The sequence below is a fragment of the Scleropages formosus genome, chromosome 3 (genome assembly GCF_900964775.1).
Source record: "Scleropages formosus chromosome 3, fSclFor1.1, whole genome shotgun sequence".
Taxonomy (NCBI): Eukaryota; Metazoa; Chordata; class Actinopteri; order Osteoglossiformes; family Osteoglossidae; genus Scleropages; species Scleropages formosus.
This window is the reverse complement of record NC_041808.1, coordinates 11,809,005-11,829,462: the sequence shown is the minus strand read 5'-3', so window position 1 is coordinate 11,829,462 and position 20,458 is coordinate 11,809,005.

The following is a 20,458-nucleotide window of genomic DNA, read 5'->3' as shown; positions in this document are numbered from 1 at the left end:
ATACATTTCAAAGACATTGGTGTTCCTCTTATATAATTCATCTGAATCCTGGGTTTATTGGTAAGCTTCATATATCTGAGGAATAATATCTACTACGATAATTCTTTAATCTTGCACTGGGAGGAAGGCAAGTTTTGGGGTCTCCCCAGGGCTGTTTTGGGCCACAAAGTCCTGGAAAGACATTATCAAAAAGGCCAAGCCTCAAGGTATTTGGAGAGAGACTCGCGAGACATAGATAACAATCAGGCCAGGCATAGATGCATCTACGCTGCAGGCTAGATGGCAAGGACAAAGGGCATGCTGGGTAAAATGTGCCCCCAGACAAACTCGTCCCTCCAGTCCAGCCACATTGCGGCCCACGGCATGCAGGGTAATCACAAGAAAGGAAACCATCGTGGAATGCTGTTGTCCGAGGTCTCCGATACTTTCTCACAGCAGGCTGTTGCTTCAGGTGCTCCGCGCATTCAGGTCAAGAGGTTCCCAGCCAGCGAGGTGATAGAACTTCAAGCCACCAGAATGCTGTAGATGCTTTGGAATCCTTTCACAAACCACACGCAAACATCATTCTGTTATAAAACATTGCAACATTTTTCGGCTACATCAATCCCCTCTGGATGTAACAGCGTTTTAAAAAAATCAGCACTTAACTAATGAAACAATTCATTTCTTGTTATTCAAGTGAGAGATGAGTCTTCAATATGCTTAAATATGTTTCCCCTATTTTTTGACTCTCCGGCTAAATCGGGGATTCTCCTCCCATCACTGTACCATACCCTTCCCTTGATACTACCGGCAATGTTTTTTACGACTTTGTTTATGGAATTCAAAGTGCTGCTGCGACCTGGCCCGGCCCCTGCACCGCGTGGTGAGACTCCAGATTCTAATCTGATGCCCGCCTGGGGCCAAAACGGGTGACCCCTCAATAATTACGGCGTTGAGTGAACTGGCCAGTGACGGACCACATCACCTGAGCAGTGCTCTGCTGCGCCTCCAAGCCCCGGGCATGTAGTCCACCGTCTGATCTGGACCCTCATTACGCTCCGCGGGGGTCCGAACAGGTGCAGTGGAGGATGGGTGAGGGCTCCAAAACGTGCTTTAAACTAAATAGAGACAGAAACCAAGCTTTGTTTGCACAGGAATTTATGGCATGTTCCTTTAATTGCTGGCCTAAGCTGGTCTTAAGGAATATGCAACTTGTATTTTGACTCTTGTTTCATGTTAAAGATGGATACTTGAAACAATAATGTTATCTTTCCTGTATCCTAATGGAATAATCCTTTGTTTAAATTTACACATGAGCTTTTTTCTTACCCGTTGCTTGTTCTTCTACTCACCCTACAAGATTTTTTTTTTTTTTTTTCCACGGTATCTGCTTTGACCTGGAGCTTGCAGTAACTGGTGTGCCTTCCACAGTGACATTTAGAGGTAGTTTTTACTGCCCGGTCTGTAATTATATCTAAATAAACTTAACTTTTTTCTTTAACACAGGCTATGCCAAGTGACATTTCATGGAACAAAGTAGCAGGATCGATCAGGTGATTTGAATAAGCAACCCACTAAGTACCTTAACTGCGATGCCGGCTGCTGCCCCGGTGTTGCTGTGGCCCATCAGTGGAGTAAAGAAGGGCCATTAATCAGCTGTCTTCACTTCTGTACTGTCAGTGTGCTTTGTGATCCTATTGCTGGGAAGGGTATGAAGTCCCGTGATTCCATGCACTTCCCATCTCGTATCCTCCATTTGTCTCAAGTGATAACCACTAAGGAGCTCAGTGTTTATGCTGGAGGTCGGCCAAGGCAAACGGCAGCCTTTGAGGTCACTCACTGGGCTGGGCCGATATCGGGGGCCTGAGAGTTCTGACACTTTTCTTGGACTGGCCACACTAAACTTGTCAAGGAGGCACCGCTCGCTTGGCAGGAGCACAAGGTGGGGCAGGTGGAGGACTAGGTGAAGGGTGCAAGCAGGACTGGGAAGGGAGAGGGTTAATTTGAACTGCTACTCATTGCAGGAAGGAGACCGGCCTCCGGTTCCCACTACTCTGTGGAGCTCTGATAGAGGCTGTCACATGTTTTAGTGTACTGACCCCTGTAGTCCAGCAGGACAAGATCTCACAGTGAGCTCTCAGAGATACTATTATGCAACCCTAGTAAAAAAGATTTGTCACGACTCGACTTCACCCAGCATAAAAATGTAAAAGTTTTTATAGCCGTCACCTTTGCCCAAGGAGAATAACAGGGTCAGATTTGTATACTAACCGACTTATTCATTTAACCATTTATAAAGCTGGGTCATTTTTATAACAGCAAGTTAAGGCAAGATTTGAACCCAGGCCCTTTGATTACAAGGCAATGGCTGTAAGAACTACCCTACCCGCCAGCCCTTGCATACTGGAAAGAATACTGAAACTGTATTTGAGGGGAATTTTTGGTTAATTGTCAGTTGTGAAGGACAAGAAGGTAGCATAGTGCTTAAGGTTGCCATCAAATCCTCACTACTGTAGTAGCAGCTTTAATCAAGGCACTTACCCTGAATGGCTACAATAAAAATTTGCAAATAATTTTAAGCAGCTTTTTACACAAACATAAAATTGTAAGAAATTAATAAACAGAAGAACGCTGAAGCCATAACAGCAGATTGCATTCTAAATCTACATTGCAGACACATACTTTTTTGCAGGTATGATGGATCATTCCAAGGCACATCTGCAAGGGATCTTTTGTTTTATTTTCTTTTTAGCTTCCGTCCAGCGGTGTACGGAAAAGTACATTGTTCTTGGGAGCGATGTAACTGCTCCCAGGCAGATGGGCAAACCTCAGTATAATGGCCGCAGTCTGAGAGCTCTGAGCTTTGCCCTGGCTCTAGTCTCACATTATTGTATTACTTAATTTCATCCATCTCTTCTCTCATGTCCAACAGATAGGAAACTGTTAGACCGGATCTTCGTATTATTTGCCCTCGACCCAGAAGGTTAGCCAAGAGAGATCATTCCGGAAGCGCAGGAATAAAAGCGGGGGCAGTAGGTTTGAGTTGCCACCCCTGGACCTGAACTCAATTCCCAGCTCCTTCAGTAGTAGCCTTGAGCAAGATCTCTTCCCAAATTACTCTGGTAGAAATTAACTTGCTGTATAAATGGGCAAATCATTGTAAGTATCTTAGCCTTGTAATTTACCTTGGAGAGCTACAGTAAACCGGTAAATGTAAGTGCATTCTGCAAAACGTAAAATTCCTCAAGACTAATTTTATTGTTTCACCACTGTCTTTCCTGAGGAGAAATATTTTTTCAATTTAGTTCATAAGGAATGCGTCCAGTGATGAATCAGGCTAGGATGAATCAGGAAAAATTTGCGGCCGCTTTCTGATAAAACCATCTCATGACTCTGATGTGTTTATAGTTATATGAAATGCTCGCTGTGACCACAGTTGTGATGACACAGTTGGTCGAGTGCAGAAATCAGGCAGATAACATCCATCGCATCCTCTTCCAAGACGTGCGGAGTAAACACGGAAATGAGTTGTGCCAGCCGTGTTGCAGTTATCGAGGGGCGAGAGAGGATCCAGAGGATGTAGACCTCTTGTAGATGACTGTAGGACAGACAGGCTTCAATGGCCTTGGACTGTCTTGTGTTGTTTGTGGATGCCTGGAGCTCTCATCTCACAAGGTGTGTCTCCAAGCAAACAACAGCAATCATAACATTACCGCCCACGGGGATTTTGAGATTCAAGTCTGGCTTCACCAGAAGCTTTACCACGTTATGTTATATTAAATCCTTGGTCTGAAAGCCAAAATTTCTACGATGAGTCATTCTTACAGGTTGCTGATAAAGAGATGGTTCTCTAGAATGACTAGAGGCCAAATTACAGAGGCAGTCTTGTTTCCTTCATCAAACCCAGTTCATGCATTTCAGCAGAAATGGTGGCTTTAAAGTGCCCTTTGTGTTGTGATACTGTGTAAATTTGCTTACCCTGGGTTATGCTTGGGGCATGGTGGTGCAGCAGGCTTGGCCGGGTCCTGCTCTCTGGCGAGTCTGGAGTCTGAGTCCCACTTGGGGTGATTTGTGATGGACTGGCGTCCCGTCCTGGGTGCGTCGCCTCCCCCTTCAGCCTTACGCCCCGTGTTGCCAGTTTAGGGTCCGTCTTGCCACGACCCCGTTCGGGACAAGCGGCTTCAGCCAGTGTGTGCGTGTGTGGTTTATGCCCTCGTACATATTGCTATAGGCTTGTGGTGCATTTGGTGGGTAAGCCTGCCGTGAGTCAACCGAAACTTGGAAGCTGTGGCTCTTTTTACACGGTTCAATGCAAGCTGGCAGCAATGTGAAGTTATCACTGTAGCTGACAGCAGAGTTCTCATACTGGAAATCACATCTCCATAAAGCCTTCTTTATATGAAGGCTGCCAAAGCACAACCTCTGTCCAGCTTCCTTTGGTCCTCTCAAGTGGGATTGCACAGTATGAGAGTGCACGTGTGGGATTGCCCCCCGAACCTCTTTGGACTGGTCTCTCATCACGGGATGAGGAACCAGCAAGGGGCCTCAAGCATGAACAGGACTGACCGCAAACTGGTCCTCTGCTGCCACCGTTAAAGATCTGAGGTTAACTGATGGAGACGGCGCTAATGGGAGTGGGGGGAGGGGGGGGGGGGGATCTCCTTAGCGACCATAGAGGAAGTGTCTCTCCGAGGCCATTAAGTGTGCCACATGAGGCGAGGCCAGGAACTCCAGAAGCACGGGAACTTGTGCCTCTTCAAAAAAAAAAAATCACCCACAGTCCTGCAACTTCAGCTGGACAAATAAATAAAGGTAATGCGGCAGGCCAGCGATATCACCCATAGAAAGAAAGTCAACGTGATAAGCCCCTTTTGATCGGTCAGCAAGACAAAAGCTAAGGTTCTTGACCAAAACTGACGCTCCTTACATTACCACGTATGCATATTTGCACTCGAGTGCGGGTATCACTTGCAGACATGGCAGGCAGTTAAAGGGCTGAGCTTTGTGCCCAAGAAATAATAATAATTATATAGAGGAATGAGAGGAGTACTGAGCCAAGTCCCTTTCGCCTAGGAAAGCACGCACCCTTTGTTGTGCCGCGGTACGTGGAGTACGCATTAAAAGCTGTTCAAACATGCGAGCACATGAAGAAAGCCGAGCATGGCTGCTCTGAGATAATAATACCCGTCGCAGACAACTTTTAGCATTTAAAGGTAATAAGACTGCAACAGTCTTTAATAAAGATTAAAAATGAAACATCCTATTTGTTATGAAACTGTACTTCTAGTGATGATTTGGGGCCATTCGTGGGTGGAGGAAATCTGGTCCTTACATGGTCATCTCTCTCCCCTGACTTCCTCTCGCTGCCCGAGTCAGGTTCAACACTCTGGTTCCAGTCTGCAACACAGTGAAAGGATCTGCAACTCTACGATTACACGGTATGATTGTCCCCTACACCCCAGCAGCAGTATTGCGCTCCTCCACATTTGCCTTCTTTGTGTCCGCCTCAAAGGGATCAAAAATTTAAGGTCGACAGGTTCTCAGTTTTGGTTCTAATGTGGTGGAATGAGTACCCTCTCTCCTTCAGAACTACTGAATCCCTCCCAGCATTCAAAACATGCTTCAAAATGCATCTCTTTCAGACCCATTTCTCTCCTGATCTGCTAATCGCCACATACATGTGCATCACACCATCTGTCACAATGACCTTTAAATTTCCTATGTGACTCAGTTCCGCATTTCTCGTGCAACATGCGCCAGCAAACACGGTGGTGCCAGACAAACTGACTGCTCTTCCGCAATCATGTGCCACTACCTGTCATTCTTTGTTGTGAAATACAATATACAACAGAAGTGAGTACACCCGTGCAATATCACTTAAATGTAAATTGATTCAAAATTGCATCACCTCTCAATAATTGCATTATTTCTACATTGACAAGTAGAGTATTTCCTCTTCCGAACAATCAGAAATAAATACTTTGGAAATGCTATATTGAAAATACCGGCACCAAAGCAGAAACTCAATGCAACAAAAGTGAATACACCTGCGATCACTGACACACAAGTTAGAAAACCTGTGATCACAGAAACAACACTGAGTATACCTGTGATTTCCAATTAGCCTAATTGCATGAACATGGTTATACAATGACCTGTCAACACCAGAACTTTCTAAATTTTCGATCTATGGGCAGTGTCTATCTGCGTTATTGCTCCGCATGGAAAAGAATTGCCAGAGGAATTGAACGATCTGATTGAGACTTCACAAAGATGGAAAAGGCTACAGGAAGATTGGTGACCAACTAAAAATCAATCGGAAGACAGTTGCAGAAGTAATCAGGAGGTACGGAACGAGCCATAGTACCACTAATCAAAGCCACGGTGGCCGTCCTCCTAAAATGATGCCACGAACAGTGTGCTACTTGTATAATCTAGCTCTGAAGAACCGATAGGCAAATACTTCAGACTTGGCAAAAGGGGTTATCGATGGAAATTGGAGTTTCTGTGACAATTCAGGCAGTGCGAAGGACGTGGCATAACGTCAACCTCTATACAGCGTCCAGGACAGAAATCTTTGCTTGCTCTTCGGCTCAAAACCGCAAAAATAAACTTTGCAAAAGAGCACGAAGAAGCCTGATGAATACTGGGAGGACATCCTTTGGTCAGATGAGACCAAGAGAAATTTGTTTGGCTCAGATGGGGTTCAGCATGTTTGATGTGAACCTGGCCAGGACCACGATACTGAATGCATAGTCCTGACAGTGAAGCGCGGAGGTGGGAGTGTGATGATATGGGGCTGCATGAGTGCAAAAGGTGTTGGGGAGATGACACCTGTAGATGGCACTATGAATGCCTGTGGAGATACGAAAATACTGGCTGACAAGATGACTCTGTCTCCAGAAGCTTGGCAGAAGAGGAATATTCCAGCATGATAATGATACAAAGCGCACTGCCAAAATCACGTGGGAGTTTCTAAAGATGAAAAAAGCGCAAACTATGATCTGGCCAAGTATGTCACCTGACCTGAATCCAATAGAACACCTTTTGGCTATTTCACAGAGAAAAGTAGAGCAGCACAACCCCTCCAGCAAAGCCGCTGGAAAAAAATAGTCCGTGAGGAATGGCAGAACGTCTGTCCAGGAATCTGTACGACACTGATGTCCTCCATGCCGCAAGGGATTGAGTCTGTCTTCAAAAATTAAGGTGGACATACGAAGTATTGAAAAAATAAAATGTGAATCTCAGTAATGAAAGGTATACTGACTTTTGTTGCAATGAGTTCCTACTGTGGGGCCTGTATTTTTAACGTCTAAACTTTTAAAAATTTTATATAAGAGCAAATACCCTACTGTTCAACTGAGAAGTAATGCAATTACTGTAAGGTGATACAATTTTGAATTATTTGACATTTAAGTGATATTGCACAGGGGTGTACTCACTTCTTTTGCATACTGTACACTTTGCTGCTGTTAGGTGCCCTTGAGTCGATGGCGACTCTATGGATAGTTGTCCTAAAAAGCGTCCGGTCTTCCACCAACCTATAACTTGAAAGTGGGTCGTCCATGGCTGCGGTGATACTGTACACTTTACCCTGAGCTTGGAGATGTCTGCTAAATGAACTTATGAAATGCAGATGTCACTATGGGTGGAGGGGAAAGCAGAGTGCAATCACTTGAAGACGAAACCTCGCCCACAGTTCTGCAGAATTAATGGATAGACACAGGCGTTTGCGACGGGGACATGTCGACGCTCCCCTTTAATTACGCATGGCAGCGACATGCACAGCACAAATGAATCCAGTGTTGCTGAAGGGCGGAACACAACCCTCAGCTCGTAATTGCCTCCTTGACTGTTATTACTGTTATAGGTCTGGATGAGTGACTTTCACTCCTGCGCAGGTGGTGAAAGACAGAAGTCTGCTCACAACCGCAACCTGGTTTACAACCCTGAGGGGCTGGAGCGCACACATGTGTGGAGAAGTAATTGTTCGCAAGAAAAATGTCTCCCGATGTCCCCGGAGCGATTGCCGAGAAGTTTGCGAACGCTGGCTTTGCTCCAGGGAGACCCCGTTCACCCTCTAGCGCACGCCGACATGCAGAGGATCAAAACCATGGCCGTGAGGAGACCACACCCACCGATCATCGCTCACGTGCTCTGGAAAACCTGAGGCTCAGACACTGCTCGTTAATTGCTAACAGGAACACGCCGGGGTTTTTAAACGTGTGCTTTCTGACGGAAGCAGAGGAGGCCGCGCTCAAGAGAACATGGGTGATCTGTGGGAGCTGCACGCTGGCAGCAGGTCCACAACACTACTCTGCTTCTCCAAGAATTGATCTTATCAGGAGCCCGGTGACTCACAGAGACAATTCGATCTCCTCGCTCCACCCCCGGTTTTCGTCTAAACTTCGCTCTTTCGCGGCGCTCCAAGTCCGGGACTGTGGGGTAAGGCACGGGTGCAAACAAGGAATGAGTCAAATCTACATGTCTGTTCTTCTCGGCATAACTGGTTCTCCTTGCCGGCACAGCTATCCGCACTGTTTCCTGTAAGTCCGACTAGTCCGCATAAAACCGAACTGCGGGTGACCTCTGACCTCTCCATTGCAAGTATGGACTCATTCATACCAGCCTGTTGATGGTAAAAAGACTTGGATGCACCTACTGTATGCTGTGACTATTGCTTTGTGTCTCACTGTTCTGTTATGTCTGTTTCCTTGAGCTTTTCAGAACTTGTGACTTGCTTGGTCATCGGGGCTCTGGCTCATTCACCTCTTTCCACAGTAGTCTGTTCAAGGTGCATGATTCCGCACAGTAGAATCTGGGGGAATAAACATTTTGATGCCACAGCTCAGACACATCCAGACAGCATTCCCACGGTTTGACCCCCCCCTTCTTAAAATTGTGTCACCGTGCTCCATCCCATGCTAGACAGTCACTCCTTTTACAATAAATAGATATTAACCGTTACAAATACATTTGTTCACTTAGCCACTTTTTCTCCAAAGCAACTTCCAATGAACTCCATGTAGCGGTATCAGCCCACGCACCTTACACTGCCAGATACACTACTTACACTGGGTCACTCATCCAGACGTCATCAGAACACGCTCTCTGTCACTCGCACACTATGGGGGAACCTGAACGGCACCTCTTTGGACTGTGGGAGGAAACCAGAGTACCCAAAGGAAACCCATGCAGGAATAGGGGGAACATGCAAACTCCACATAGACTGAGCGGGGATCAAACCCATGTCCTCTCGCACCACCCAGGTGCCGTGAGACAGCAGCGCTACTTGCTGTGCCACCCTGCCGCCCTGTACAGTAGTTTCCTTATAGAGTTTTCTTGTCTGCAGCCGTTAGAATTAATGCAGCCCCTTTTGCAGGGAGGGAGTGGCTGAACATTGCGGACTGTCGCTTATTTAGAACCCAGCACCCAAGGCACCCAAGCGCTGTGTTAGCTTCGCTCAGAGTGAACGCTCGGGACTGTGCTAAGCTGCTGTCGAGCATTGCCGGGCTGCACAGAGACCTGTCCCAGAGGGATGAGGGAACTCCTCGGGCTTCAGCGCCCGAGGAGCGTCCCGCGTTTCCACGTGTGCCGTGCGCCCTATCTGCTCCGCTGCAGGGCTGCGAAAGGAGACTCCCAGGCTGACACATCGAGCCTCACAGCTGTGTAAACCCGATAAGATCTGGGCCTGAATCACTATTTCATTCCAGCTCAGCAAACTGAACTTTGACTGTAAACAGAAGATTAAGAAATTCAACACTTATTCACACATTTATACATCAATCACCCCCGGCACGATGGCCCGCGTTGACTGCTGTTTGATTGCTGAGGTATTTCTGTTCACACTCTTCTCACGAGCACATGTCAGAAAGCTATTAAGCGCTCTCGATTCGGGTGATTGAATGCGTTTACGGTCTTTATTAAATATTGAATCAAGAAGTCCGCAGGATTTGCTTTGCGATCGAGATTGAGCAGTGACACAGGAGCAGGAAAGATACCGAGTCCCCGCACCATCGGGAACAATCGAACGAAGAATTAAGTCTTGTTCTGTTTTCCACGCTGCAACTAATGCCGTTAAGGGCCGCAACATCTCTGACATCAGACACCCGCACGCGATGCGCCGTTCAATTTACGTCGAGATGACGGAGAAAGGCAAAAGCATGCTTTCAACAAGGAATTACGGCGGAGGTGTCCTCCGCTCGAGCGAACGATCTGCGTTGCTGCGTGAGCTGCTCCTGCTGATGCGGGCATTCGTTGAAAGAAGTCAAGAAAGCGTCAACCATCACTCCCCTCCCCCCGGAGGAGCCAAGAAGCCGATAGGCGGCGCGTGTTGCGCGGAATGCGCAAAGCTATCTTAGAAAACATATGGGAGATACGGAGTGGGCCGCCTGCCAAATGCGTCCATAAGCTGCACGAGAATTTCAACCTGCCGACCGAACGGCTCCCTGACTTCAACTGTCAAGAGGCACGCGGAGCACCGCAGTGGATCGATGTTTGTGCCTTGACAGCGTAATACACAACTTCGCGATAAGGCCGCTTTCCAACAAAGAGGGCACCCGACTTGTCATGTAGCGTCAGCTGGGGATGAAGTTGGAGCAACAATAGAGGAGCGTAAATCTGGAAGAGAAGAGCAAATTATTCAAACGGCACAGTTTTTTTTTTTCTCCCGCATTTTTCGCATGCCCTACGCAAGCGAATCTCAAACTACAAGCGGTCGCGTTTGAGATTGCGTTTTAGAAACCCGTGGTCAGCGTCAACTGGAGGTTATGGCTGAGAACAATTATGTATAGACTGATTTTGCAATGAAGAAGCAAAAATGCTTGTAATAGGACAACAAGATGGTTAGATTTAACTTTGCCATCATTTGACTATGAATCAACAAAAGTAATTTTGAAAACAGAAAGATAATGTAAGACTGAATGATGTCAAACTCTACAGGCCTTGTGTGCTCATTTTTGCTGAAACCAGTACTGCATCATTGCATTACTTGTGTTTTTTTGCTATAAATAGTCACTCAGCCACATCTGCATTTTCAAAAATTTTCCCGCTCTCTTGCGTCTTTATTATATAATTTACACATAATAAGCTGATCCTTCACTTAATTTCAGAGTAATGTGGATGTGTACTTCGTGGACAACTTAGCAGTTTGTACAGGTGGATTTAACTGAATGTTTTCGGATCTGAATCCCAGGTAGATGGATGATAGCTGGTATGGTAAAAAATATAAATAGCCCGGTCTAGAGTATTACCTCTTGTCTGTGCTCTGTAGTCTGTCTGTTTAAACCCTGCAAAAAATTACAGCACAGCACAAGACAGGTTATCTTGAAATATCCTTCTATGAAAAAAATACTGAAACACTAAAGCGCTTAAGAATTTGAAGAGAAAAACCCGATTTCATACACATAACAGCTCATGGGTGGCCATTTATTACGCTGTTTAAAATCCACACATTCTTATAATTCGAAAGTCATAAAGATCCTACACCTCGTTATTACTGAATCACATGAACCACTATATATACTGTTCATTATTGTCATAGTGCCATCAAACCCTTAAACCATGCTGTGAAAGTGCCACATACGCCATCAGAACATACTAATACAGCCTGATACCTTCTAAAAAAACCAAGTCATTTCATGCCACTATACCACACTGTTAAAAAAATGCAATTTATACAAAATAAAATACCATTTGTCCATAGATGCTATAAATTATTTTATATGGCCATGCAGAACTCACAATACGCTATTAAAACAGTACTTACATCCAAATAACTTATTATTACTGGGCCTAAAACACAAGAGCATGAGAAAGCCTGGAAGAGTGATTTTATTAACCGCAAACTACAGTCACTTAAAAGCGATCTCCCCCAATCTCTTAAGTGCATCACAAACATGCAAGTGTTTATGTTTAATAATTTTGCGATGAGATATTTTTCAGTAATGGAACACCCTTTATGCAGCTACTCGTGTGACGTATCCTGGTTCATATGGTGGATTATGCCAAATTGACTGTACTCTAGAATCACGTGTGTGCACCCAAAATTCTCCTTCTGTTGATGTAACGCGCTCTTTCTATTGTTCTCTGGGATGCACGTCGCTTTGGAGAAAAGCATCTGCCAAATGAATGAAGGTAAATGTAAATGTAAATGATACAACCACAGGATGATCCTGGTATTGTTCTGCCCAAAGCACCGAGCTTACTCCGGTAAGGCTAAACCCTGGGCTGCGGCCCCACTCTATGGAGCATTCGCTCTGCTACAACATTCATTTTCCCTGGATGGTGTGTTTGAAAGCACATTACCTGACTCTCTGGGGTCATTAGAACACCGCAGAGCCAGGAGGAATAGGATCATATTCCTCACACACGACTGCCGGCACGGTAGGAGCAGCCAGGTCTGGGGACCGTAGGTGCTCGGCGGCTCATTTACATTTATTCATTTCACAGATGCTTTTCTCCAAAGCGACGTACATCTCATAGAACAATTCAAAGATCGCATTACATCAGCAGAAGGAAGGAGGCTTTTCATTTAGCAAACCTCCCACTCTACCCCCTTCGTGCTGCTTCTCTCAGTCAGCGGAGGAGGTCTGCCGAGAAGGATTTCGATCTCCGCCGATGGAAGGAAACTAAGGATCGCGAGGGGGTTGGAAGATTGCCTTCACCTGCATGTGAATTTGGCTTGGCGCACCAAACTTGGCACATCAAAAACCAGAGGGGGTCCAGCATACCGCGCGCCTACAGCACTGCTCCGGCAAGGTTTCCGCTACTCATCCTGACTATCAAGCGATTACATGGACTGCAGGCAATTCATTGATAAGCTATATGCCTCTATGCTATCTGGTGATTATTGCACTAAAGACCTATTACATCAGTGTTATCATTGCATGTCTGCCTGGCAGAAACCCTTATCCATGGTGTCGTAAGGTGCTCTGTAATTTGCACAATAAGCCATTTCTAGCTCACTTTCACTGCAGAAATTGAGGCGATGTTCCCCGAAAGGCCGGCACATCAGCTGCTGATCCCGTGCAGCCTTTTCCAAATGTGTACCGACCTGTGCGAAAAACAAATAATCGCAGTGAAATAATCACTGTAACTACACGCCGCGCTGCGTGCCGTGCACCTGTGTGTTTTCCATTAGTCATTTTGTTTTGAGAGGGATAAAAAAGTTTGGTTCCTCCTTTTAACATGAAAAATTCCGAGCAGAGGAGAGGCCTTGTTTGCTAACACTGAGACAAATTCTTCACCAAGACGAGCTCATAAAGGAAGGACCTTATGATCGCTACTCATTTCTTGGCTCCAAGCCTTCAGGAGATGCCATTAGAAAGACACAAGTGTGGTGGTGTGGTGGTGTGGACGGCATGGACAGCGTGGTGAGTTCAGCTGGTGCCTGGTGTGTGGCAAGTTTGTGGTTCGAGCTCTGCTTGGGGTGGCATCCCATCCTGGGTGTGTCCCTCCCCATCGGCTGCGCACCCTGTGTTGCCGGTTAAGGCTCCGGCTCGCCTTAACCCACACTTGGGACAAGTGGCTGTTGACGATGGCTGGCTAGCGTGTTCGATCAGCTCCTGGAAATAATTTTAAGGACCTTAACGCTGTATGCCACTTTGGAGAAAAGCGTCAAATAAATTAAAAAAATCTGTTTCCTTCTATTCTCCTGCTGCCAAGCTTGCTGCGTGGCAAAGTCCAGCAAGAGCTTTCTGAGACAGGTTGACCAAGTAGGCATGTGGAGGTTCATACTTTTGACAAGCTGTGGATCAAGTCTCCTCTCCTCTCTCATCCACAGGCAGCAGGAGCCCGGCGGGTCCTCGCAGTACCTGTTCGTTCCATCTGCACTTCGACACCAAGTTCTCCGCAGTGAGGATCCATGGCTCTCTACTAGCCCTTTCGGCACATGCATTCTCTGTCGTCCCCGAGCCCCAAGTCAGCCCGACCACTTCGTTTCTCCCTGCCTTCTTTGGCAGTGCGGACGTTAAAGGATCACGGCAATAAAGCGTGAACGAGGGAGCTGGCGGCCCATGGAGGAGGACTGCAAAGAAAGGGAGAGGGAGAGAAAGGCAGAAGGGGAGTGGGATAGAAAGAGGCACAGCGGGAATGTGAGAGAGAGGGTGCGAGGGAGAGAGAGGGAGAGAGAGAGTGGCAGAAAGGAGAGGGGCTCCCAGAGTGACCCAAGAGGCACAGAGGTATGTGGCGCCGCTCCAGTGCGGTCTTGGCGTGGACCGTGGCACGTACCGGCGGCCCCGGGGGACAGAACAACAAGCATCTCCCAATTTAAAAGAGGAAACTCGGGGGTTTCGCTCCCGCTTGACTTCAAAGGGCCGAGCCGGGACAGTAATTGCCACTGGTTATTTTCCATTTAGCGCCGTTGTATCACTGGCACCAGCATATCATATATCGCAGCCTTTATCCAAAGCAGAGTCTCTCTCGCTCCCTCATTCATGTTCGAGCTGATCTCGCTTTCTCTCTCTCTCTCTCGCTGTCTCTCTCTCTCTTTTCATCCATCTCTAAAACACCAAAAATACAAATTTAATTCCAATAGCTGCCCCCCGAGTCACCGGCACAGTGCCTACAGGATATGAGCAGCAATGCGTGACGTAGTGGCAAATAGCGACAAAGCACTCAGGCTTCCCTAATGGCTTTTCAAATCAAAATAAAAACGACGCACACATCATACGGATGTGGGTTTTTAGATAAGGAGGAGGCTACGTATCCACCCCACCAGCCCTCCAGGAGCCTACATCCCCGAAGATGGAGCCTGCGCTGCTGTTAGTCGCAGACGCCGCGCTCCCATTACCGTCCACAAAGCAGCAGGTCATAAACAAGGGGGCTTATCAAGGTGGCAGACGTGACCCGGCTTCCCGGGGGGCTGGGGGGTGGAGCGGGGGGCTGCCGGGCAATGCCACTGCAGAAGAGTGGTACCACATTCGGAGAACGAACCCGAGGCAGGATGACAGGAGGCCGCGGGGTCGGCCGTTCGGCTGGGTGGCTGACCTCAAGGTCAGCGTCACGGCAGCAAAGTTGGAAAACGCGCATCGGGCACCGAGACCTAATGGGACGCTCATCCTGATAGATATCAGAGTCTCTTACTCTGTCATTGATGACGGCCCCCCAGCGTCAGATTGTTTGTTACTTATTTATTATTGATACAGTACGTCGATATTTTACTGGAGCAATTCAGGGAAGGGACTTTGATCAGGAGGACTACAACAGGAGGTGGTATTCGGCCCTGGATCCTTCAAGTACAAGGCCACACCATTGACCGCTGCGCCACTTGCCGCCCAAAGCAATACAGCACCACAAGAGCACAGCAGTACAGAGACGCAGAGGTGAGCTCTGCGACGCAGGAACACCGGCACATGGGGACGTCTGAGCCAGCTGGGGCGACTTATGCAGCTACTCGTGCGATGAACATTGGTTCATATGGCGGAAGGAAACAAACTAACTGCACTTAAGGCTCTCTTTCTGCTGACGTAATGTACGTCGCTTGTTGCATTGGATCTGAGTATTTATAAGGCTCCCACGTCGTGACGATGTAAAAGTGCATTGCTGTTCATTACAAAGTGTACTGAGATGTATGTCGCTTTGGAGAAAAGCATCTGAAATGAATAAATGTGACTGAGATATTTACATTTATTTATTTAGCAGACACTTTTCTTCAAAGCAACTTCCGATGGATACTATATTGTGACATGAGCCCACAGACCTTCTTCACCAAGGTGATTTACACTGCTAGATACACTACTTACACTGGGTCACTCATCCATACATCAGTAGAACACTCTCTCTCTGTCACTCACAGACTAGGGGTGAACCTTAACAGCATGTCTTCGGAGTGTGGGAGGAAACCAGAGCACCCAAAGGAAACCCACACAGACATGGGGAGAACATGCAAACTCCACACAGACAGAGCAGGTATCGAACCCATGTCCTCTTGCACCACCCAGGTGCTGTGAGACAGCGGTGCCGCTCGCTGTGCCACCATGTCACGCGGTGAGATATGCAGGGCTTCACCCTGGGGCAGTTCAGCCTGGGGCAGTCAGAGGGAAAAATGCTACTCGGTACCAATTTTGGAACAAGCGCTGTACTGTGACACTCGCTTAGGGTTGGGGTTAGAACTCATGCCAAAACAGAAGTATTAATTTTCAAAAAAAGATTTCCTGTGCAACTTCCAAACAAACCAATTTAAAGAGTGATGCATTTCCAGCTCCCCTTATGCGGCTGAAAAGACGACTTTCGGGCCCTCGAACCCCACGGCACCTTGTGCTTCCGCCACAAACATTTGCTAAAATCAGCAAATAAAAGCAGATAATCTGTTTACGACATTAATAGGCGCAAATAATGCGCCCGATTAACAGAGCGATAGTAACAGGGGTTTACGTGTATTTGCACTTCATTCAGGGATTGCAAAGTGCATTAGCACTAATGCCTCACTTAATCCACCGATGGTGTGTGGCACCCTCTCACACTGGGGAGATAATAATTTACACCCTGGAACAAAGTGCCTTTCAGGTGCACATATTATTAAACCACAGTAAAGTGATTTACAGCCAGCCATCTGGAAAGTTGGTCGTGTTCATTTCAACACAGGCAGATTATAAACGAATGAAGGCGCAAAAAAAAAAAATTTCAGGCTGACAAAGAAACGCATGCAACGAAGCAGTTATCCAGGTAGTCCCGTCCTAAATCTTTCGCTAACAAAATGGCACGTGAACTGACCTCTGATTTTTGATTCAAATAAACTGGGGTTTTTTCAGACCTGCTATAATGAAATGCAATGAAACGTAGCCACTTAACTATTGCCATTAAAATGGTTATTGGAAGTCCACCAGAAAATATTTGCATACCATCTCCACTTAGGGCACCTTGTGTGCTTTTTTTACATAGAGCCTGTGCGGAGTGCTGCCCCCTAGTGGTCCCTCTGGGAAAAGGCATGTTGCTGGGTGTAGGATCGCAACCCACTGCTCTGGGATTGCAGAGACAACTTGTAGTGGCTACATTGAAATGGGAAAACAGGGGTTTTAAAAAGCCCTGCATGGTTGTGTTGCCCCAGAAGAAAATTAAAACCTGCAAAATCCACAAATCCAGCCCTGTTATGACGAGTCATACAAGTGGTCGATTGTGGAAAGTTGTGCCCGGAGACTTACTTTTACATTTACATTTATTCATTTAGCAGGTGCTTTTCTCCAAAGCGACGTACATCTCATGGAAAATACAATTTGTGCATTACATTAGGAGACTTACTGAACTGGGCACAAGCGGTTGTACACATTGGTTGGTTGGTTGACTTATTGAACTGAGAGATTGATGGCCTGAACTTGTCACTAAAAGTCGGGGGCTTTAGAGGGAATGGATGCAGAAATTAAGGTACAGGGTACAATTAGTTGGATCAGTTTGTATCCTAATAGAACTGTAAAAAATTGTAGTTTGTATTTGTTGCATTGGATCTGAGTATTTATAAGGCTCCCACGTCATGACAGTGTAAGAGTGCATTGCTGTTCATTGCCAAGTTTACAGAGGCACTTTTGAAAATGCCAGTTTTAAGCAAGCAATGTTTTATGTTGCGAAGCTGCGCTTGTGCGTGTTGAACAACTTAATTAAGGCTGTACATTTGGTCTCCTGCGTTTATTTTATGCTGTGGATGTGCTGTGTACATACGTACCTCCCCGTTTCATCCGAAAGGTTATCCAAAAGTAATCAATAACTGGATTTTAAGGAAATGGCCTTTTACTCAAACGCAGTAGATTCTGGCGTAAAAATAAAGACGGATTTCTAGTTCCTTTTTTTTCTCTTTCCATGAAGATGTAGAGAACCCCCCCCCCCCCACAGAAAAACAGGCAGTTGCGCCCTTTAGCAGAGACGTGAGAACCGCACAGAGTCGGCTGATGGATTCATTCCGACTGATGGGTTTCTGCTCTTTAAAGGAGCAACAGGCAAAAATGTGATGTTTGTCAATGAGATGGATGGATCTCTCACTGACGCTGAAATGCACCGAGGAACGGGAAGACGAGCCCTCAAAATTCCTGACATATTTTCCAGAAAGTGAAAAACAGGCCTGCAAACACGACGCATCACATTTGTATGATGGGTTTACAAAGTTAAGCCACCTAAAGCTGTTCATCCATTTATTGAGCTGGGCCGTTTTTACCAGGGCAATTCGGTGTACCTCACTCAAGGGTACAACAGCAGCGGGCGAGATCCGAACCTTCGGCTCCAAAGGCAGCGGCACTGGCAGCAGCACCGCGACCAGCTGCCCCGTAGACACATTGGAACGAAGTGGCTGTAAGGGGGCAAAATTCCCCTGTCCTTTGAAGGAAGCTCCACAAAAGTCAGTTTTGGGAGAATAACTCACCGTTTCAGCAGTTTTTTTTTTAACGGCAGCGCTCCTGCTGCTTGAGAAGCCTTTCACATTTCCTTAAAAACATTTCCACCGAAATACACGGAGTCTCCAGTCACAACAAGAGCAAGGCATGTAACCTCTCTATGTGGATGGACAGGAAATCTCACCTGACAGATTGCATTCATGAGTGATGTGTGTAAACATCCTCTTAATGAATTGGCACCAGCCTCGCTGTCATTTATCCAAAAAGCTTTAAGTTGCTAAATGAGGCTGCAGCATCACTTGTCCAGCTGCTGCATCCTGCGGAATTTGCATATCACCGCGATCTTTAAGGGTGCAATAGTAGGTTTCTGGTGATCTAAATTTAATGAAAGTTCATGTCAGTGATGAAAAAAGTAAAAAATTGCAATATAAGGAAAGGGAAACGCGTGTACACACGATGATGCATTTTATCCCTAAAAGTCCGTGTGATTTTCTAACTGTGCTCTACCGCAGTAAGGCTCAAATAAAGTACCGGCATTTTTCAAATTTAAATGCGAAAAGACTCACGGGGGAAGTCTGAATCCAAATCGTAACCTTTTGCCATGTAATCCTATTAATAAAAGGCTTGCCAGTGGGTTTTGCTTTGTTTGTTCAAGATGGGTAAATTTAACACAACAGCATTTTTTAAGATCTTTTTGTCCAAACGATGGCGAGTTACATGAAGACACTTGTTCAGACATTCGTTTGCATTCCCTTTTGAAAGGTTTGTATTGTTGCCAGCTGAACCTTCGCCAGCTTCCAAGAGCCAAAAATGATTACGAAAAAGAACTATCACAATGACACTAACATAATAAACTTACATATACGAAAAAATCCAGTTTATTGTGTAACACCTGATGAAGCAAGATTAAAGATATAAAGAGATTTTTTTTCAGAGTACGAAAGTGGTAAAAGACATCATTCCACGTGCTGTACTTCTTGGAAAGTAAGTGCATTATGGCTTCGGAGATCTCTGTTTGCACGGTAACGTCTTAGAGTCCAAAAAACACATTTTCATCGTCGCACCTCTGTATCTAACAGACGCAACATCTATTGCCAAGGCAAGAGGGTTAAAACTCCTGCGTGACCCATTGTCAGTAGTCTATCCAACAGTGTAAGTCACCGCGGTGAATAAGGTGCGTGGGCTCATAACACTACATTGTATCCACTGGAAGTTGCTTTGGAGAAAAGTGTCTGCTGAACAAATGAATGTAAATATATATGTAAATGTGTCTCCAAGAAATTGAACGCGCAACCTGCCTGTGCAGCTGACAACCGCTCTCGTTTCCAAGTGTGTCCTGGCGCTCCTCACGTTTCCCAGGTGTCGTGAGGTCCGCTTACTTTTCCAGGTGTTTCCAGTTTTCGTTCAGTTCCGCTGAACTTGCCGTCAAACTGTAATGCCAGTGAATGAGGCCTAATTGTACCAGAACAGCGACGCGGCCCTGAGTCCGTCGAAGTGCGTAGGACCGAGCGTCGCAGCTGATCTCACCCCCTATTCAGAGACCGCAGACCGTTACAGTGCAAGGGAACAGAACCCCGTCTGCGGATCCTCGGCGCGAGTGACACGAGCGGCCCGCGGATCGAGAGTTTGCTCGCGTATTTCCAGAAAGCTTTAGTCGAGTGCCCGTCCGAAACCTGCGGCCTGCAGCCGCTCGATTGCAAGTCAATTCCCGAACCGCTTCGCCACCAGCTGGCCAAACTGATGTGCGCAACTCGTGTGAGCATGGTGACACCGCAGTAAAAAGTGCCCAAGCTGAAGGATTCCTTTGGATCGTGGAGCAGCGGTTCTCCAGAAGGGCGAGGTTTGGCGAGTTCGCCCGCACCTTCGAGGCGCTCGGCTCGGGTGAGGAGGGGCAGGCGGTCGGCCGGAGCGGCCGGGGAGTCTCTGAGCCGCTCAGCTCTTCCTCGGCAAAGGGCTTCGTTACCTGCCTGACGTAAAGTGCGGGTTCCATGTACCGAAGGGTGATGGAGGGGTGTCGGAAGCGAAGCCAGCTGCGTCTCCCGTGTGTCCCGAGACTCTTCATCCTTAATTACTGTCCGATAACTTTTCCATCAGTCATTGCGACAACATCCAGCCCAGCCACCCCCTCAAGAAACGCATCTCGATATATGTCCTCGCCG